Below are 19992 nucleotides of genomic sequence, written 5' to 3'. Positions count from 1 at the left end.
ATAGACAAAACAAAGCACACAAATATAAGAATCATTGGGGTTCCAGAAGGAGAAGAGAGGAGTAAAGAGCTAGGAAGAGTAGTTGAGGATATAATGGGGGAAAACTTCCCAGATCTCATAAAGGACATAAATATACAAGTCAAAGAAGTCCAGTGAACCCCAAACAGAATAAATCCAAATAGGTCTTCCCCAAGGCACATACAAATTAGTCTGTCAAATGTTGAAGAGAAACACAAAATCTTGAAAGGGGCAAGAGAAAAACAATCTACTACATACAAGGGAAATCAAATAAGATTGAGTTCAGACTACTCAACTAGCACCCCAGAGGCAAGAAGGCAGTGGTATGATATATTTAAGATCCTGAAAGAGAAACACTTCCAGCCAAGAATTCTGTACCCAGCCAAATTGTCCTTCAAAATTGAGGGAGAGATTAAAGTTTTCACAGACAAAGAAGTCCTGGAAGAATTTGTTAACAAGAGATCAGCCCTACAAGAAATACTAAAAGGAGTTCTGCTGGCTGAAAAAAGAGAAGACAGGAGAGGGGTGTCTGGAGGAGGGCACAGAATTGAAGAGTATCACTAAGGGTAATTCAAAGAATACAAAGAGAAAGAGGGAAAAGAATATATAGATATGACAAATAAAATAAAAAAGATAAGATGGTGGAATCAAGAAACATCTTTTCAGTGATAACTTTGAATGTTAATGGACTAAATGTACCAATTAAAAGATACAGATTGGCAGAATGGATTAAGAGACATAATCCAGCCATATGCTATTCATAAGACTCATCTTAGACACAAGGATATGAATAGATTGAAAGTGAAAGGATGGAAAAAGATTTTCCATGCAAGTTGAAACCAAAAGAAAGCAGGAGTAGCTATACTAATATCGGACAAAATAGACTTTAAATGCAAGGACATCATAAGAGACAAAGAAGGATACTATATACTAATTAAGAGGTCAATTCACCAACAAGATATAACAATCATAAATGTTTATGCTCCCAATCAAGGAGCTCCAAAGTACATGAGACAGACATTGGCAAAACTGAAGGGAGCAATAGATGTTTCAACAATAATAGTAGGAGACTTCAATACACCACTCTCCTCTACACATAACAAGACAGAAGATTAACAAGGAAATAAAGAAGTTAAATAACCAGATCAACGAATTAGACTTACAGACATATAGAGGTCACTACACCCCAAAGCACAAGATTATACATTCTTCTGTAGTGCTCATGGAGCATTCTCCAGGATAGATCCAATGCTGTCTTTATAAATATGAAAATAACGACTTTATTCAAAGCATTTTCTCTGAGCACAATGGGATGAAGCTGGATCTCAATGACCGCCAAAGGACGAAACATTCACAAATATAAAGAGATTAAATAACACACTTAACCAGTGGGTCAAAGAAGAAATTGCTAGAGAAGTCAGTATTTATCTGGAGATAAATGAAAATGAGAATACAACTTATCAGAACTTATGGATGTGGCAAAGGCTGTGTTGAGAGGGAAATTTATTGCCCTAAATGTCTATATTAAAAAACAAGAAAGAGCAAAAATTGAGAACTTAACAGCACACCTGGAGGAACTTGAGGAAGTACAGCAAACTAACTCCAAAGCAAATAGGAAAAGAGAAATAACAAAAGTTGAAGCAGAGATAAATGAATGGGAGAACAAAGAACAATAGAAAGAATCAATAAAATCAAAAGTTGGTTCTTAGAGAAAATCAATAAAATTGATGGGTCACTAGCAAGACTGACAAAGAAAAAAAGAGAGAGGATGCAAATAAACAAAGTCAGAAATGAGAAGGAGTGCACTACCACATACCCTGAAGAAATAAAAGAAATTATAGGAGGATACTATGAACAGCTATATGCAAAGAAACTAGACAAATTAGATGACGTGAACAAATTCCTGGAGACACACAAACAAGCTACACTGACTCAGGAAGAAATAGAAAATCTCAACAAAGCAATCACAAGTAAAGAAATCCAATCAGTCATCAAAAATCTTCCTAGAAAGAAAAGTCCAGGGCCAGATGGTTTCATAAGGGAATTTTATCAAACATTCCATAAAGAACTAACACCAATCCTGCTCAAACTTTTCAAAAAAATTGAGGAAAAAGGAACTCTACCTAACTCATTTTATGAAGCTAATATTATTTTAATACCAAAACTGGGTAAAGATGCTGTAAGAAAGGAAAACTGCAGGTAAATCTCCCTAATGAACATTGATGCAAAAATTCTTAATAAAACATTAGCAAACTGAACTCAACAGCACATCAAAAGAATTCTACACCATGACCAAGTGGGGTTTATACCAGGAATGCAAGGATAGTTCAACACAAGAAAATCAATTAGTTAATCCAGCATATTAATATATCTAAAGGGAAAAATCACACGATCATCTCGATAGTTGCTGAAAAAGCATTCAACAAAATTCAGCATCCTTTTCTGATGAAAACACTCCTAAAGATAGGAATCAAAGATAACTACCTCAACATGATAAAGGGAATATATGAAAAACTGACAGCCAGCATCATACTCAATGGAGAGAGACTGAAAGCTTCCCCCTAAGATCAGATAGAAGACAAAGATGCCCACTACCACCACTATTATTCAACATTGTGCTAGAAGTTTTAGCAAGAGCAATTAGGCAGGACAAAGAAATAAAAGGCATCCAAATTGGAAAAGAAGAAGTAAAACTCTCATTATTTGCAGATAATATGATACCATACTTGGAAGATCCTGAGAAATCTACAGCAAAGTTACTTGAGCTAATAAACAAATTCAGCAAGGTGGCAGGATATATAATTAATGTGCAAAAATCAGTAACATTTCTATACACAAGCAATGAATGACCTAGCTGAGAAGTCGGGCAAGGAAAAAATTCCATTCAAAATAGCAACTAAGAGAATCAATTACTTAGGTATGAACTTAACTAGGGATGTAAAGGACTTGCTCATGGAAAACTATATAGCATTGCTAAAAGAAATCAAAGGAGACCTAAATAGGTAGAAAGACATTCCATGCTCATGGATAGGGAGGCTAAATATAGTTCAGATGTCAATTCTTCCTAAATTGATCTACAGATTCAACACAGTTCCAGTCAAAATTCCAACAACCTACTTTGAAGATTTGGAAAAGCTAAGTACCAAATTCATCTGGAAGGAAAAGAGACTCCAAATAGCTAAAAGTATCCTAAAAAAAGAATGAAATGGGAGGATTAACACTCCCTGACTTTAAAACCTATTATAAAGCTGCAGTGGTCAAAATAGCATGGTACTGGCACAAAGTACCATGACAGAAGCATTAACCAATGGAATCAAATGGAGAGTGCAGAAATAGACCACCTAATCTATGGTGAACTGATTTTTGGCAAGGCCCCCAAATCCTCTGAACTGGAATAAAATGGTCTTTTTAATAATTAGGCATGGAAGAACTGAATATCAATAGCCAAGAGAGTGAAAGAGGACTCCTATCTTACACCCTACAAAAAACTCAAAGTGGGTCAAACACCTAAATATAAGAAGTAGCACCATAAAGCTTCTAGAAGAAAATGTAGAGAAACATCTTCAAGACCTAGTAATAGGAGGTAGCTTCCTAAACTTTACACCCAAAGTACAAGCAACAAAAGAAAAATCAGATAAATGGGAACTCCTCAAAATCAAATGCTTCTGCACCTCAAAAGACTTTGTGAAAAAGGTGAAGAGGCAGCCAACTCAATGGGAGAAAATATTTGGAAATCATATAGCAGACAAAGTTTTGATTTCCTGTATATTCAAAGATATCATACAACTCAACAACAAAAGAACAAACAACCCAATTATAAAATGGGCTAAAGATATGAATCGGCATTTTTCTGAAGAGCAAATAAGATAGCTCAAAAACACAAGTTAAATGATTTATTTCCACTCTCCCAGCTGCTTCCACTGGAAATCTTCAGACACCTATAATACCAATGTGATCAAGTGACTTTACTTGCCTTGTCACTACTATACAAAGGGGAGCATAGTAAAATATAAATTAATCCCCCCAACAGCATCTCTTAAGAATTGTGGCAAAGTGAATTGAATGGGAGCTTTCGTATGGCGAATTGTTACTCTGAACCTGTTCACAAGGTTTTTAAGAAACCGGAACAGACAGCTAAATAGTTAAAAGGGTGCACAGGTAATATTCTGAGTTTCTAAATTTGTTGCCACAAGAACCTCACAGAAACCCTCTGGGTCAGGTTCTGTTTTCCTCTTTTATATATAGATATTGACAAAGAGGTAGAGATCTTAAGACTTACTCCAGACACTGGGATAGGTGGAGAGCAATGCTCAGGCAGTCAAGTTCCTAAGACACTTTATCCCTTATAGGATGAGGACAGTATGTGCTCCAAGGAGCTGGGTAAAGGATCAGATCCCCTGATGGAAAACCATTTGATACCGTAGCATGGCTTTTTCCCAAAAAAGGGCCTGTCCAATCTGGCACCACAAAGGACAAAACTCTCTCTCAGCGAGAAGGTGACTTTATTGCAAGTGCACAGGAAATAAACCAAACCAGTTCAAAGTGAGGATGTGAAGTAGGGTTTTTATAGGTAAAGAAAAGGGGGTAAGGGTTGGAAATAAACCTGAATGGTGGTCTCATGATCCATTTCTGTTAGGTTAGCATGTCCTGTTGTTTAAGTTCGGTGACACATTAAAGGCAGTTTAAATTCAGATGTTGATGTGTAAGGTCCTATGTGCAGCATCTTCATAAATTTTTTTAACTGACTGCTCAGGAATGTCAAACTTTTTGCCTTTTGAGGACGAAGTTACTGATTTACTGGGCCCCAGGGTGCTCTTGGTGCCATTCTGCCTCATTTGCTTTAAGATGATATCTTATTCCTGTAGGCAGAACTGAGAAGGTCCTGTTGATTTTCAAGCGCGAAAAGTATATTAAGATAAGATTAATTGAAAACCATTTAGCTATGCTATTAGAAGATCTAACCAAAGGAATTTTAATAGGCATATTTTCCAGCTATCACTTTCAGGAACATAGTTCCGTTTCTTGGCATAAAACAAGCTTTGCAATTCTAGTTAGTTCAATTTTTCAATTTCTGGGGACAATGTTCACTTATCATAGTAGAAGCCAATGTGAAAAATTCACAAGAATGAAAAAAAAATAGGTTTCTTTACCCATGCCAACGATACGAAACCCCCCCCCCCCCCCATAATGAGCACACAGCAGGGGTTCCTTGGGGCAGGTGTCAAGGAACAGGTGATGGACGAGGGAACTCAACACTAACCCCGGCTTACGCAGCTCCCCTGCTGGGCTTCTGGAGCCCTACAGCTCTCTGCGCCCTAGGCTGGGAGCACTTCCAGCTGGTGGTGTGGTCCTAGATAGGCTAGTTCCTTGAGCCCCAGTAAATTCACCAACAAACTGTGGACACCTGAATGGACAGGACGGAGGGTAGAGGGATGGAGGAGGGGAGGAATCCGGCAGGCGGGACTCCAGGGGGAATCACATTGGACAGCAGAGAAACCCTTTGTGACGCATCTTCAGCTTACTGGGGATTGGACAGAAGGTTGGAGGTGGGGCTAAAAGCCCCTATTCCAGGGGGCGTTTGGGCAGGGAGCAGAGACTGGCGCACTCCTCCTCGTTCTGCTGGTTTTTCCTTCCCAGTACCTTTCTTGTTGGTTGTACTGAGGAGCCCACTTCACCCAGCCGGGTCAGGGGCATTGAATAATCTGAGCGCAAGCTCTGTGATTCAGCCGGACGGCGGAAGGGGTGAAGGTGGGTGGGAAGGGAGCATTTTCATTCCCAAAGGGAGAGCCTGCAGCTTCTTTCTCTGCCCACCGCACTGTCCGCCTGGGGGGGAACGCCGACAGCCGCTTTTTCCGATCACTGCGGATCAGACCGCCCCGAAACATCTCGGGGTTCGGTTCCCCCGACCCTGATATCGCGTCCGCAGTGAGGGCGCAGCATCGTCCCTGTGGGAGCCTCGGGGTAGGCTCCCACAGCTCTGGGACATCTCCAGCTGCCTCCACAGTGAGTAAAAAGTTTCCGCTTAGGCCTGCTGTTGAGGCGGGGCCTTTGCCGGGCAGCTCCTCCCAGAAGTATTTTTCTTAAATGGCGAGCATTGGACCTTTGATTCTCTGCACTCTTCCCTCGTGGTTTATTCTTTCTCATGTAACACCGTAGCGAAACTAATTTAACCACAGTATCCATTCATTAAGGGGTTTGCCTGCTTGATATCCTGTCATGCTGTAAGAATTTTTATGGTTTCAAGATTGTTCCTGCACACAGTCCTGATAGAGATTCAAAGTATTGCATAGTTAGCTAAGTTGAGGACAGGCCAGTCCTGGCTGAGCCATAAAGGAGCCGAAGTGGAAAAGGCAGTGATGGCACTACATGTTTTTCATGTTGAAAATTTACAAGTACAGGTGTTACAACTCACGATATTGCTTTAATTTTGAACATGTTATTTACTCATGACACCAAAATTTATTATAATTTTTACTTTCCTGACTTTAATAGAAGCAAGCTCATTAGTAAAATACTTGAAATATACTTCTTAATTTATCTTGTTTTTAATTGAGAAAATTGTCACTTTGCACAATTTCTCGTGACCAAGGGGAGATCTTAAAATTAAGTACAGCTTACTGAAATGTCTTTCATTTCACTGTGACTGACATTGTTTTAAAAATATATAAATAATAGAGCTGATACTTGCACAGCCTAAGAATGTACTAAATGGCACTGAATTGTACTTAAAAGTTGTCAATTTTTAGGTCTGTGAATTTTACCTCAATGATACAACCACCATCAAACTAGAATATGTTTGCACTAAGTAAAATTCCTGCGTTAAGAGAAATCAGTTTGTGTAGACCTCCACACAGTGGTGGTTTTTGATACCTGCTATTGTATACTGCTTAAAACTACCTCAGATGAAATAAATCTCTTGAGGATTTAAATTGTTAGTATTTTAATAAACACTGTCAGTGACTACTTTCTGTAATGCGTATGACTTCATTGAAATTAAGTTTCTTCTATTAAAAATTCAAAATGCAAAAACAGTTAAATTTTGTATATTTGCATTTGAATGATGAAATTGGGCATCTATAATCTCAATTTTTATATCTTTCCCATAATCACATTTTCATTTGGTGATGAATTGCTCTCAAATTCTTTACTTTCTTTTGTCTGTATTTTCAAATTTGAAAATATGTTCATGTGTCTTGTTAAATTTTACATTTATCAAATATGTTTTCTCTCTCTGTAGTAAGCAAGGGGATAGGCCTTGTAATAACAATCCATCTTTATATATTGTAGGGATTTTTTGTTGCACTTTATTTACTATTTTCTCTCAGTTTACTATAGCTTTCTACACTAAGTTGCATAAATATTTGTAACCTATTTGCATCAAGAAGTGTTTGATTTTAAAAGAGTTTCTTTCTTCATCTATTATATATATATATCAGATATATCTGCAATTATATATACATTTGGGAAATGTTCATTTGTGTGCAGTATCCTGATTACATTTATTCCTCTCCTGGCTTGACACATAAAGGTGAATTCCAGCATCTTATAATCTCCACCATTTCTCCACGTTACAAATCCCTGCCGTGATTAAGTCGTAACCTCATTCTCCCTTAGGCACGAAAATCTCCAGATAGACTCCTGGAGGGCAAAGAGACAGAAGATCCCCATACTCTGGGGAAGCTTCTATTTTCATGACACCTGAAACCCCCATGTGCACATTGATAAAAGACAGCCACATATAGAAAATCCAGACAGATCTGAGACACCTCCTGATGCCATAGAAAGTAAACTTAAGCAAAATTCTGGACTAGCCTGTCCCTGGTTTGGAGGAGGGAGTTATTCAATAAATGTCCTACTCTGTGGTTTTTGACCTGGGCAGGGAGCTATCATTCTTCAGAACGTGAAGCCGAAAAGGGAGGCCCTTTGAAAAACAGGAATATGGATACCTTGCTATTTTCACAAAAACACTCAAGACACCAAGGCCTAGTTCTATTTGTATAATATTCACACATTTCATCTTTATTGACATCCAGACTCTTACAAAGGCAATTAATTTCACAACTTAGGTTGAAGTGTATTTGAGTAGACTTGGCCTCTGAATGTTTTAATGTCATGGTAATGACATGGGCATTTTACAAACTAATTTTGAAATAAAATCAGATGTATTAATATTGCAATAATAAAAAGAAGTCCTGATTCCTTCACTCAGATTTCCCAGTTATCAAGTCTTTACATTTGCCCATTAACAAACATTTCCCAAAATTTCTCTAGCAAATTTATCTCACAAACCAGAACACTTTCTTAGGAAGCACCAATATAAACCCAAATCAGGAAATCAATGTTATTTCAACACTGTAATCCCATTTTTGACCCACTGTCCCAACCATCTCAAACTGTCTCAATTTATACTTTTCCAATGTCATCCAGTCTTCTTCAGTCTGGAACTCTTCCTGAGATAATCCCTGAACTATCACATCTTTGACAGAATTAAGGAACACAATAAAAGATGATCGTAATTTGGGTCTACCCAGCGTTTCCTGTTAAGCAGAGCAGACTCTGCATTCCTACTGGGAATTTAGCAGTCTGAATCTGCTTTCCTCAGTGCAGCCCATTAGAAGGGACTTGAGGCCCATCTGCCCCACCCACAGTGTTGTGAACTTGATAACCAGGGGAAATATCTGCCAGTGTCTCCACGCAAAACGTGTTTTTGTTTTGTAATAAATATTTTATGAGGACATATTTTGACAGTATGTCATTATCACGTTCCCCATCCAATCTCCATCACCAACTTTGATATTCATTGTTGATTCTCACATGGATGATCTAACACTCTGATGGTTGCCAGATGGTGGGTTTTTATTTTTCCATTTTCATCTGTGCTCCTGTATCTCTTATTTGGCTTTCTGTTATACAAAAGGCTTGCTCTGCTCACTATTTATTTGTTACAGCAGTATGGATTAATGCATTCTATTCTATTAAACATATTACCTGTTATCATTAAATATTTTAATGCTCAAGTTGTCCCAAATTGGACTAGTAGTATCCCCCTGAAAGTAACTCAGTCAAGCCCTAGTAAGTCATCTACTCTTGGTCAAGGTGATAGCAAAGTAATGAACGTTAAATTATTCCTGACCTCCTGCTCCAAATTGCATGCTGTGTCAAAGGTACCATTTCTTTCACTAAGCCATATAGTCAGCCATCACTGAATATTTAATTCACCAGTAGGTGACTAAATTTTGTCTGGTTGTATTCACCTGTCCTTACTTGAATTCATTCTGGACCTAAAGGGCTCTCTTGGACACAGATATTTCATCATGTCACTGATTTGCTTTAACTTTGTTGATGGGTTCCACTGTCCTTAAAACAAGGACCATAGGACTTACAATGACCTTCAGACCTTCACTCTTCCTTTCTGTCTCCCTCTCCAGTCCAGTCCACCCCACCCCAATTATCTGTAGTACATTCATTTTCAGTTTCTGGGAAGAGCAAGATTTCATGTCACAGGGATTTTATACATGTTCCCATTAAACAAGTTTATATCCCAAGCAAGTTTTCTAAGACTTTGACCAGTCAAATCATTAGGTTTCAGGAAACACACCTGTTCTTTCAGAGAGTTTTTCCCATTTCCACAAAAGAAGCCCTTTCTGTTATGTATACAAGTTAGCCTGTCATTTTACTTTAAATTATCTTTCCTAAACTAAAACTCCATTGGGTAAATGGTTGTTATATTTGCCTGCATAATCCCAGTCACTGGCACAAGCCTGACCAGAATGATCATTGCTACCCTCAAGAATGTTTGTCAGATAGCCAGAATAGAAAGACAAAGGTATCATAAAAACATGAGTTACATAAGAGCTAGTGAAATATAAAATATGATTACCTAAAAGACCTACTATCTTTACAAATGCACACTACATCTTTTTTTCTCAGAGCTGTGTATTTTTTAATTTAAATTTTTTAGTTAGAGAAGTTGTTGGTCTGCAGCTAAATCATGTAAAAAATATGGTGTTCCCATATAACCCCCTATTGTTGACACTTTGGATTCACGATACCTTTGTTTCAACTGATGAAAGAATATTAAAATGTATTGTAATATATTTAATACACCGAATGTACTATATTCCATAATTGAGGTGTACTTTCCCCAAATACCTCACTGTTATTAACACCCGCATTAGTGTGATATGTTTCCTAATATTCATATAAAGAACATATTTATACTTGTACTGTTAACTATAGTCCATTGTTTTACAATAGGTTTCACTGTATTTTACAGTCCTGTGTTTTGATTTTGCTTTTTATTTCAGTAACATATATACAACCTAAAATTTCCTTCTTTTAACTACACTCTCATATATAATTCATTGCAGTTAATTACACTAACAGTATTGTGCTACCATCACCACCATCCATTTCCAAAACTTTGCAATCAACCGAAATAGAAGTTCTGTACAAATTATTAAATCCTATTCTTTACCCTCCAATACAACTCCTGATAAACTATACTCTAGATTCTCTCTCTGAGTTTGCTTGTTGTAATTGTTTGTATTAGTGAGATCGTATAATATTTGACCTTTTGTATCTGTCTTATTCCACTTAGCATAAGGTCTTCAAAGTTCATCCAAATTGCATTATGAGGACTTCATTCCTTTCTATAATTGAATAATATTCCATTGTATTATATTCCACATTTCATTTATCCATTCATCAATTGATGGACATTTGTGTTCCTTCCATTTTTTTGCATTTCACATTACTGTGAAAATATCTTCAAGTCCCCACTTTCAGTTTTTCTGAATACATACCTAGTAGTGGTGTAACTGGAACATATGGTAATTCTATGCTTAGTTTTCTGAGGAACTTCAAAAATGTCTTCCACAGTGGCTGTGTCATTGTATATTCCCACTAGCAATGAATAAGTGTTCCTATTTTTTCACATACTGTCCACCACTTGTTATTTTCTATTTTTTAAATAATAGCCATTCTAGTGGGGGTGAAGTGGTATCTCATTATAGTCTTTTTTAAAATATTTTAATTTTAATTTCTTATTTACATATACATTCCATACTTAATGCACAATCAGTGGCTCACAATATCATCATATAGTTGTGTATTCATCACCATGATCATTTTTTAGAACACTTACATCACTCCAGAAAAAGAAATAAAAAGTAAAAAGAAGAAACTCATGCATACCATACTTCATACTCTTGCTCTCATTGACCACTGTTATTTCCATCTACCCAATTTATTTTACCATTTGTCCGCCCAATTATTTATTTATTCTTTATATTTTTTGGCTCATGTGCCCAACCCCTGGATAAATGGAGCAACAGACACAAGGTTTTCACAATCCCATAGTCACATTATAAAACTAATATCTTTATACAATCATCTTCAGGAATCAAGGCTACTGGAACACAGCTCAACAGTTTCAGTCATTCTGCTACACCATAAACTAAAAAAGGACATCTATATACTGCTTAAGAATAACCTCCAGAATAACTTCTTCTCGACTCTGTTTGAAATCTCTCAGCCACTGAAACTTTATTTTGTCTCATTTCTCTCTTCCCCTTTTGGCAAGAAGGCTTTCTCAATCCCATGATACTGGGTCCTGGTTAATACGAGGAATTCTGTCCCACGTTGCCAGGGAGATTTAAAACCGTGGAAGCCATGTCCCACGTAGTGGGGAGGGCAGTGAGTTCACCTGCTGAGTTGGCCTCATCAGAGCAACAAAAGTTTCTTTGGGGGTGACTCCTAGGCCTAATTTTGAGTAGACTTAGCCTATCCTTTGTAGGAATATTTTGTAGGGGCGAACCCCAAGATTGAGGGCTCAGCCTATTGATCTGGTTGTCACCACTGCTTGCAAGAATATCAGAAATTCTCCAAATGGGGAAATTGAATATTTCCTCCTTTCTCCCCAGTCCCCCAAAGGGACCTACAAATGCTTCTTTATTCACTGCCCATATTACTCTGGGATTTATCAGGGCATCACGCTAACTGGGACAAATCAACAAGATCTCACACCCTACTCAAGATTCCATGTACTTATGGTGTTCAAGTAAACTGACCATACAAGTGAATTAGGAATTGCAGTACCCAAAGTAGAAATTTTGCTCCAAATAAACATCTCTCCCCTTGATCTCACAGAGAAGTTGAAGTTTTAAAATATGAACCATATCATCCTTTACTCTGTATTCTGATTTACCTTAGTCCTATCTATATCAGCTTATTCATATCTTTACTCAAAGCCTGATCACTTTTTCAACTTTTTGAACAGTTCCTGTTTGGCATACTGCCGACTTTCATAGCTTCAGAGCTCTAATTCTGAGTCTCATATGTCACATAGAACATCCCTGTTATAAACAAACAGCCCAGTATCTCAGAATTTAGAAATAACATTTACAACTCCTGTGACTGCTGTAAGAGCTTACAATCTAGGACTCTTTACAATAGGCCCAACCTGATCCTGTGTTCTTGAATTTAGTTCACCAAGTTTATATATTATAGTTAGTCTATATGACTGAGGCATTATATTTGTCTTTTTGTTTCTGACATTTCATTCAACATACAGTCCGTCAAGTTCATATACTAGTTACAGGTCTCACAGCTACTTTATTTTTTGTGACCACTCAGTAGCCCATTGTATGTATACACCATAATTCCCCCTTCCAGTCCTCAGTCACATTGTACCCTTAGACCACTTCCATCCACTGTGGTTTGAGAACACTGCCGCCATAGACACCAATGTGCAAATGTCCATTCCTGTCCCCACACTCAGTTCCTCCAGGTATATACTGAGCACTGGGTTTCAGGATCATATGGCAACCCCACTCCTAGCCTCCGTTGGAACTACCACACTGCATTCCCAGAGGCTGTACCTCCTACTTCCCTACTGACATTGAATAGGTACATCTTTCTCCACATTTTCTCTAGCACTTATTTCTCTCTGTTCATTTTTAAACAGGTTTATTCATACATCATGCAGTCCAACCTAAGTGTCTAGGAATGCCTTCGCCACTGTGAATCTACTTGTGAAAGTAAAGGAAATGAAGACATCTCCTTTACTTCCACAGATAATTCATACCCCTCCCCCATGCCCCCCACCTGTTGACATTTAATTGTGGCATCATGCCCTTGTTACATTCAGTGGAAGCATATTACAATGTTACTGTTGACTATAGACCCTAGCTTGCATTGATTGTACTCCCCCCCATGCCATCTATTTTCAGCACCCTGTAATATTGACATTTATTTGTTCTCCCTCTTACAAGAATGTTTATTTGTATATTTATTTACCATCGTTGTCCACTCTATGCATTCCTAAATTATACCATCTCTGTCTTTATTTTCTATCGTTCCTTTTGTTTTTATAAGTGCTGCCAGTGCTTTTTCCTCAATCATACTCATATTCAGCTTCATTCAATGTACTTATATTATTATGCTACAATCAGGTAATATTGTGCTATCCATTTATGAATTTTTACAGTCAGTCCTGTTGCACTATCTATGTTTCTTCAGCACCAAATGCCCAATCTCTACCCTATTTCTCTCTCCTGATAACCTGTGTTCTTCACTTCAATACTCAAAGTTCACTCATTAATGTTAGTTTATATTAGTGAGGCCATACAGTATTTGTCCTTTTGTTTCTGGCTAATTTCACTCAGCATAATGTCTTCAAGGTTCATCCACATTGTTATGTGCTTCATGACTTTATTCTATCTTACAGCTACATAATATTCCATCGTATGTATATACCAGAGCTTGTTTAGCCACTCATCCATTGATGGACATTTGGGCTGTTTCCATCTCTTGGCAATTGTAAATCATGATGCTGTAAACCTGGTGTGCAAATGTCCATCTGTGTCCTTGCCCTCAGGTCCTCTGAATATATACCTAGTAATGGGATTGTTGGATCATATGGCAATTCTATACTTAGGTTCTTGAGGAACTGCCAAACTGCCTTCCAGAGCATTTGTATCATTTTACATTCCCACCAACAGTGGCTAAGTGTACCTCTTTCTCCACATTGTCTCCAACACTTGTTCATTTCTATTTTTTTGTTTTGTTTTTTTGATAATGGCCATTCTAGTGGGTGTCAGATGATACCTCATTGTGGTTTTGGTTCACATTTCCCTAATAACCAGTAAAGTTGAGCATCTTTACATGTGCCTTTTAGCCATTTTTAATTTCCTCTTCTGAGAAGTGTCTGTTCATGCCCATTTTTTAATTGTGTTGTTTGTCTTGTTGTTGAGTTGAATAATCTATATATATTCGGGATACTAAACCTTTATCTGATACGTGGTTTCCAAATACTGTCTCCCATTGCATAGATGGCTCTTTTACTTTCTTGACAAAGTTCTTTGATGCACAAAAGTGTGTAATTTTAAGGAGTTCTCATTTATCTATTTCTTTCTTCAAAGCTTGTGCTTTGGATGTAAGGTCTAGGACACCAACTCTTACTACAAGTTTTACAAGCTATTTCCTTACATTTGCTCCTGAAAGTTTTATAGTTTTTGCTCTAGTATTTAAGTGTTTGATCCATTTTAAGTTAATTTTTGTGTAGAGTGTGAGATATGAATCCCTCTTCATACTTTTGCGTGTGGATATCCAATTCTCCAAACACTGTTATTGAAGAGGCTGCTCTGTCTAGGTGGCTTGACTTGACTACCTTATCAAAGATCAGCTGTCCATAGATGAGAGGGTCTATTTCTGAACACTCAATTCAATTCCATTGGTCAGTATGTGTATCTTAGTGTCAGTACCATGCTGTTTTGACCACAATAGCTTTGTAATATACTTTAAAGTGAGAAAGTGTGAGACCTCCCACTTCATTTATTTCTCAAGTAATTTTTATTTGGGCCTTTCTGCTCTTCCAAATAAATTTGGTTATTGGTTTTTCTCTTTTTGCAAGTTTAGTTGTTGGGATTTTAATTGGTATTGCATTGAATCTATAAATGAATTTGTGTAAAATTAACATCATAACTATATTTAGTCGTCCAGCCCATGAGCATCATATGCCCTTCCATTTATTTAGATCTTCCATGATTTCTGTTAGCAATTTATGGTAGTTTTCTGTATACAGGTCTTATGTATCCTTACTTAAATTTATTCCTAAATATTTGATTCTTTTGGTTGCTATTGTAAATGGATTTTTTTTCTTGATTTTCTCCTCAGATTGTTCATTATTAGTGTATAGAAATTCTGTTGATTTGGGGGTGTTGGTCTTGTACCCTGCCACGTTGCTGTATTCATTTATTAGCTCTAGTAGCTTTGCTGTTGATTTTTCAGGGTTTTCTACATATAGTATCATTTCATCTGCAAACACTGAGAGTTTTAATTCTTCCTTACCAATTTGGATCTCTTTTATTTCTTTTTCTTGCATAACTGCTCTAGTTAGAACTTTTAGCACAATGTTAAAATACAGTGATGAGCTCAGTTCTCCTCTGCCAGCCGCCACCGCCGGGGACTCCCTCTAAGACCCCTTCTCCCCACTCAGCCTTCCTTCTCAGCCGGCTTCTCCCATCGCCGAATTGAGAGCTTCAGGATCTTACCAGCTCCCCAGACCTCACCCAAACCCCACCATGTATCCCGCCCCCCAGCTCCCCTACAAGTTCTAGCTTCACGGCCAGATCGCTCCAGTCTCACCTCCAGTTCCTCCTCCAGAACAACTTCTAAAGAACTAGAAACAGTACAGAACAGCTCCCGGAGCCACGACAGAGACCAGACACACAGCGTACCCTATTCTGGACCAGCTGGACCAGCTAAGAGACTCCGCTGTGGTGAGGTCCCCGAGAGGCGCGCGCTTCCCCGGGCTGAGGCAGCTGGCGGCTGGAGTCCCTCCCTCCCTCCTCCCCAGTCCGGCTGGGAGCTTTGGATCGGGTTCCTCAAGCCGCGGTGACCGGAGCCCCTTCCACACACGCGGCTTCCTGGGCCGGCTGAGAAGATTGGATCGACGGTTCCCCAAGCCACGGTGGCCCTCCCACACGCAGCTTCCCGGGCTGGCTGGGAGCTTTGGAGCGGCGGTTCCCCAAGCCATGGCGGCCGGCGACCCTCCCCCACGCACAGCTTCCCAGGCCAGCTGGTAGCCTTGGAACAGCGGTCCCCCAAGCCGCAGTTTCCAGCGACCGCAGCCCCTTCCACACACGCGGCTTCCCGGGCTGGCTGGGAGCATTGGAACAGCGGTTCCCCAAGCCGTGGCAGCTGGCAACCCTCCCCCACAGGCGACTTCCCGGAGGGAAAGGAAAGAGTCTCCAACAGTAGTAGAGACTGAGCCCAACCTAACACCAATAGTGGCATTAATGAACAACTTCTGACTACTAAAAATAGGCCATCAGCTCAGGCGAAACTGATCAAGGCAGAAGTCACTGATTGGGCTAACTGAAAAAGCGTAAAGGGGGTGAAACAGAGCCTTCTGCAGCTGTTTCTATGGAGGGTTTGTTGCCTCTGGGCTCAGCGCTGGGATTACATAGGTTACAACTGCCCCAAACACAGAAACAGGCTGCTTTTAGGGCTCTCTACCACCTGTACCTTCCCCGCGGGAGGGGTGAAACGCAACTCAGGTGGAATACCTCTCTCAAGGAATTCAGATCCCAGGACTTCACAATTTGAAGCCATTAAAACCAACCTACAACCTTTCCTCTGTCTCCAACACACACCCAGCAGCGAGAGTCTTCCAAAGTTAAAGGAGCCACAACAGCTTTTGCTGGTGGGACCCACAGACAGACAAGCACCACATACTGGGCAGGATAAGAAAAACAGAACCCAGAGATTTCACAGGAAAGTCTTTCAACCTGCTGGGTCCCACACTCAGGGAAATCTGATTAAATGCCCAGACGCCAGCAAAAAATAACAAATCACACCAGGAAAATTGAAGATATGGCCGAGTCAAAGTAACAAACCAATAGCTCAAATGAGATGCAGGAGCTGAGACAACTAATTCTGAATATACGAACAGAAATGGAAAACCTCTACAAAAAACAAATCGATAAATTGAGGGAGGACATGAAGAAGGCATGGGATCAACAAAAAGAAGAAATGGAAAGTCTGGAAAAACAAATCACAGAACTTATGGGATTGAAAAACACAGTAGAAGAGATGAAAAAAACAATGGAAACCTACAATGGTAGATTTAAAGAGACAGAAGATAGAATTAGTGAACTGGAGGATGGAACATCTGAAATCCAAAAAGAAACAGAAACTATAGGGAAAAGAATGGAAAAATTTGAGCAGGGGCTCAGGGAATTGAATGATAATATGAAGCATACAAATATACGTGTTGTGGGTGTACCAGAAGGAGAAGAGAAGGGAAAAGGAGGAGAAAAACTAATGGAAGAAATTATCACTGAAAATTTCCCAACTCTTATGAAAGACCTAAAATTACAGATCCAAGAAGTTCAGCGCACCCCAAAGAGAATAGACTCAAATAAGCGTTCTCCAAGACACTTACTAGTTAGAACGTCAGGGGTCAAAGAGAAAGAGAGGATCTTGAAAGCAGCAAGAGAAAAACAATCCATCACATACAAGGGAAACCCAATAAGACTATGTGCAGATTTCTCAGCAGAAACCATAGAAGCTAGAAGACAGTGGGATGATATATTTAAATTACTAAAAGAGAAAAACTGCCAACCAAGACTTCTATATCCAGCAAAATTGTCCTTCAAAAATGAGGGAGAAATTAAAACATTTTCAGACAAAAAGTCACTGAGAGAATTTGTGACCAAGAGACCAGCTCTGCAAGAAATACTAAAGGGAGCACTAGAGACAGATATTAAAAGACAGAAGAGAGAGGTGTGGAGAAGAGTGTAGAAAGAAGGAAAATCAGATATGACATCTAAAATTCAAAAGGCAAAATGGTAGAGGAAAGTACTACCCAAACAGTAATAACACTAAATGTTAATGGACTGAACTCCCCAATCAAAAGACATAGACTGGCAGAATGGATTAAAAAACAGGATCCTTCTATATGCTGTCTACAGGAAACACATCTTAGACCTAAAGATAAACATAGATTGAAAGTGAAAGGTTGGGAAAAGATATTTCATGCAAATAACAACCAGAAAAGAGCAGGGGTAGCTATACTAATATCCAAAAAATTAGACTTCAAATGTAAAACAGTTAAAAGAGACAAAGAAGGACACTATATACTAATAAAAGGAACAATTAAACAAGAAGACATAACAATCATAAATATTTATGCACCAAGCCAGAATGCCCCAAAATACGTGAGGAATACACTGCAAACACTGAAAGGGAAATAGACACATATACCATAATAGTTGGAGACTTCAATTCACCACTCTCATCAATGGACAGAACATCTAGACAGAGGATCAATAAAGAAATAGAGAATTTGAATATTACAATAAATGAGCTAGACTTAACAGACATTTATAGGACATTACATCCCACAACAGCAGGATACACCTTTTTCTCAAGTGCTCATGGATCATTCTCAAAGATAGACCATATGCTGGGTCACAAAGCAAGTCTTCACAAATTTAAAAAGATTGAAATCATACACAACACTTTCTCGGATCATAAAGGAATGAAGTTGGAAATCAATAAGAGGCGAAGTGCCAGAAAATTCACAAATACGTGGAGGCTCAACAGCACACTCTTAAACAACGAGTGGGTCAAGGAAGAAATTACAAGAGAAATTAGTAAATATCTCGAGGCGAATGAAAACAAAAACATAACATATCAAAACCTATGGGACGCAGCAAAGGCAGTGCTAAGAGGGAAATTTATTGCCCTAAATGCCTATATCAGAAAAGAAGAAAAGGCAAAAATTCAGGAATTAACTGTCCACTTGGAAGAACTGGAGAAAGAACAGCAAACTGACCCCAAAGCAAGCAAAAGGAAAGAAATAACAAAGATTAGAGCAGAAATAAATGAAATTGAGAACATGAAAACAATAGAGAAAATCAATAAGACCAGAAGTTGGTTCTATGAGAAAATCAATAAGATTGATGGGCCCTTAGCAAGATTGACAAAAAGAAGAAGAGAGAGGATGCAAACAAATAAGATCAGAAATGGAAGAGGAGACATAACCACTGACCTCACAGAAATAAAGGAGGTAATAACAGGATACTATTAACAACTTTACGCTAATAAATACAACAATGCAGATGAAATGGGCAAGTTCCTAGAAAGGCATGAACAACCAACTTTGACTCAAGAAGAAATAGATGACCTCAACAAACCAATCACAAGTAAAGAAATTGAATCAGTCATTCAAAAACTTCCTAAAAAGAAAAGTCCAGGACCAGACGGCTTCACTTGTGAATTCTACCAAACATTCCAGAAAGAATTAGTACCAACTCTGCTCAAACTCTTCCAAAAAATCAAAGTGGAGGGAAAGCTACCTAATTCATTCTATGAAGCCAACATCACCCTCATACCAAAACCAGGCAAAGATATTACAAAAAAAGAAAACTACAGACCAATCTCTCTAATGAATATAGATGCAAAAATCCTCAACAAAATTCTAGCAAATTGAATCCAGCAACACATTAAAAGAATTATACATCATGACCAAGTAGGATTCATCCCAGGTATGCAAGGATGGTTCAACATAAGAAAATCAATTAATGTAATACACCATATCAACAAATCAAAGCAGAAAAATCACATGATCATCTCAATTGATGCAGAGAAGGCATTTGACAAGATTCAACATCCTTTCCTGTTGAAAACACTTCAAAGGATAGGAATACAAGGGAACTTCCTTAAAATGATAGAGGGAATATATGAAAAACCCACATCTAATAGCATCCTCAATGGGGAAAAATTGAAAACTTTCCCCCTAAGATCAGGAACAAGACAAGGATGTCCATTATCACCACTATTATTCAACATTGGGTTGGAGGTTCTAGCCAGAGCAATTAGACAAGAAAAAGAAATACAAGGCATCAAAATTGGAAAGGAAGAAGTAAAACTATCACTGTTTGCAGATGATATGATACTATACAT

General features: G+C 38.4%; 1 protein-coding gene across 1 annotated transcript in view; it reads left to right on the top strand.

The window, feature by feature from the left end:
• Positions 1–5398: 5398 nt before the first annotated feature.
• Positions 5399–19992, top strand: part of LOC143652370 (uncharacterized) — a 47864-nt gene continuing 33270 nt past the window's right edge. The window contains exon 1 of the mRNA XM_077123954.1: positions 5399–6021. The gene's annotated coding sequence lies outside the window, so the exon portion shown is untranslated. The remainder of the gene's footprint in view (positions 6022–19992) is intronic.

The sequence above is a fragment of the Tamandua tetradactyla genome, chromosome 12 (assembly GCF_023851605.1).
Source record: "Tamandua tetradactyla isolate mTamTet1 chromosome 12, mTamTet1.pri, whole genome shotgun sequence".
Taxonomy (NCBI): Eukaryota; Metazoa; Chordata; class Mammalia; order Pilosa; family Myrmecophagidae; genus Tamandua; species Tamandua tetradactyla.
Note: the sequence above shows the minus strand (reverse complement) of the source record. Positions and strands in the feature narration are given on the sequence as shown.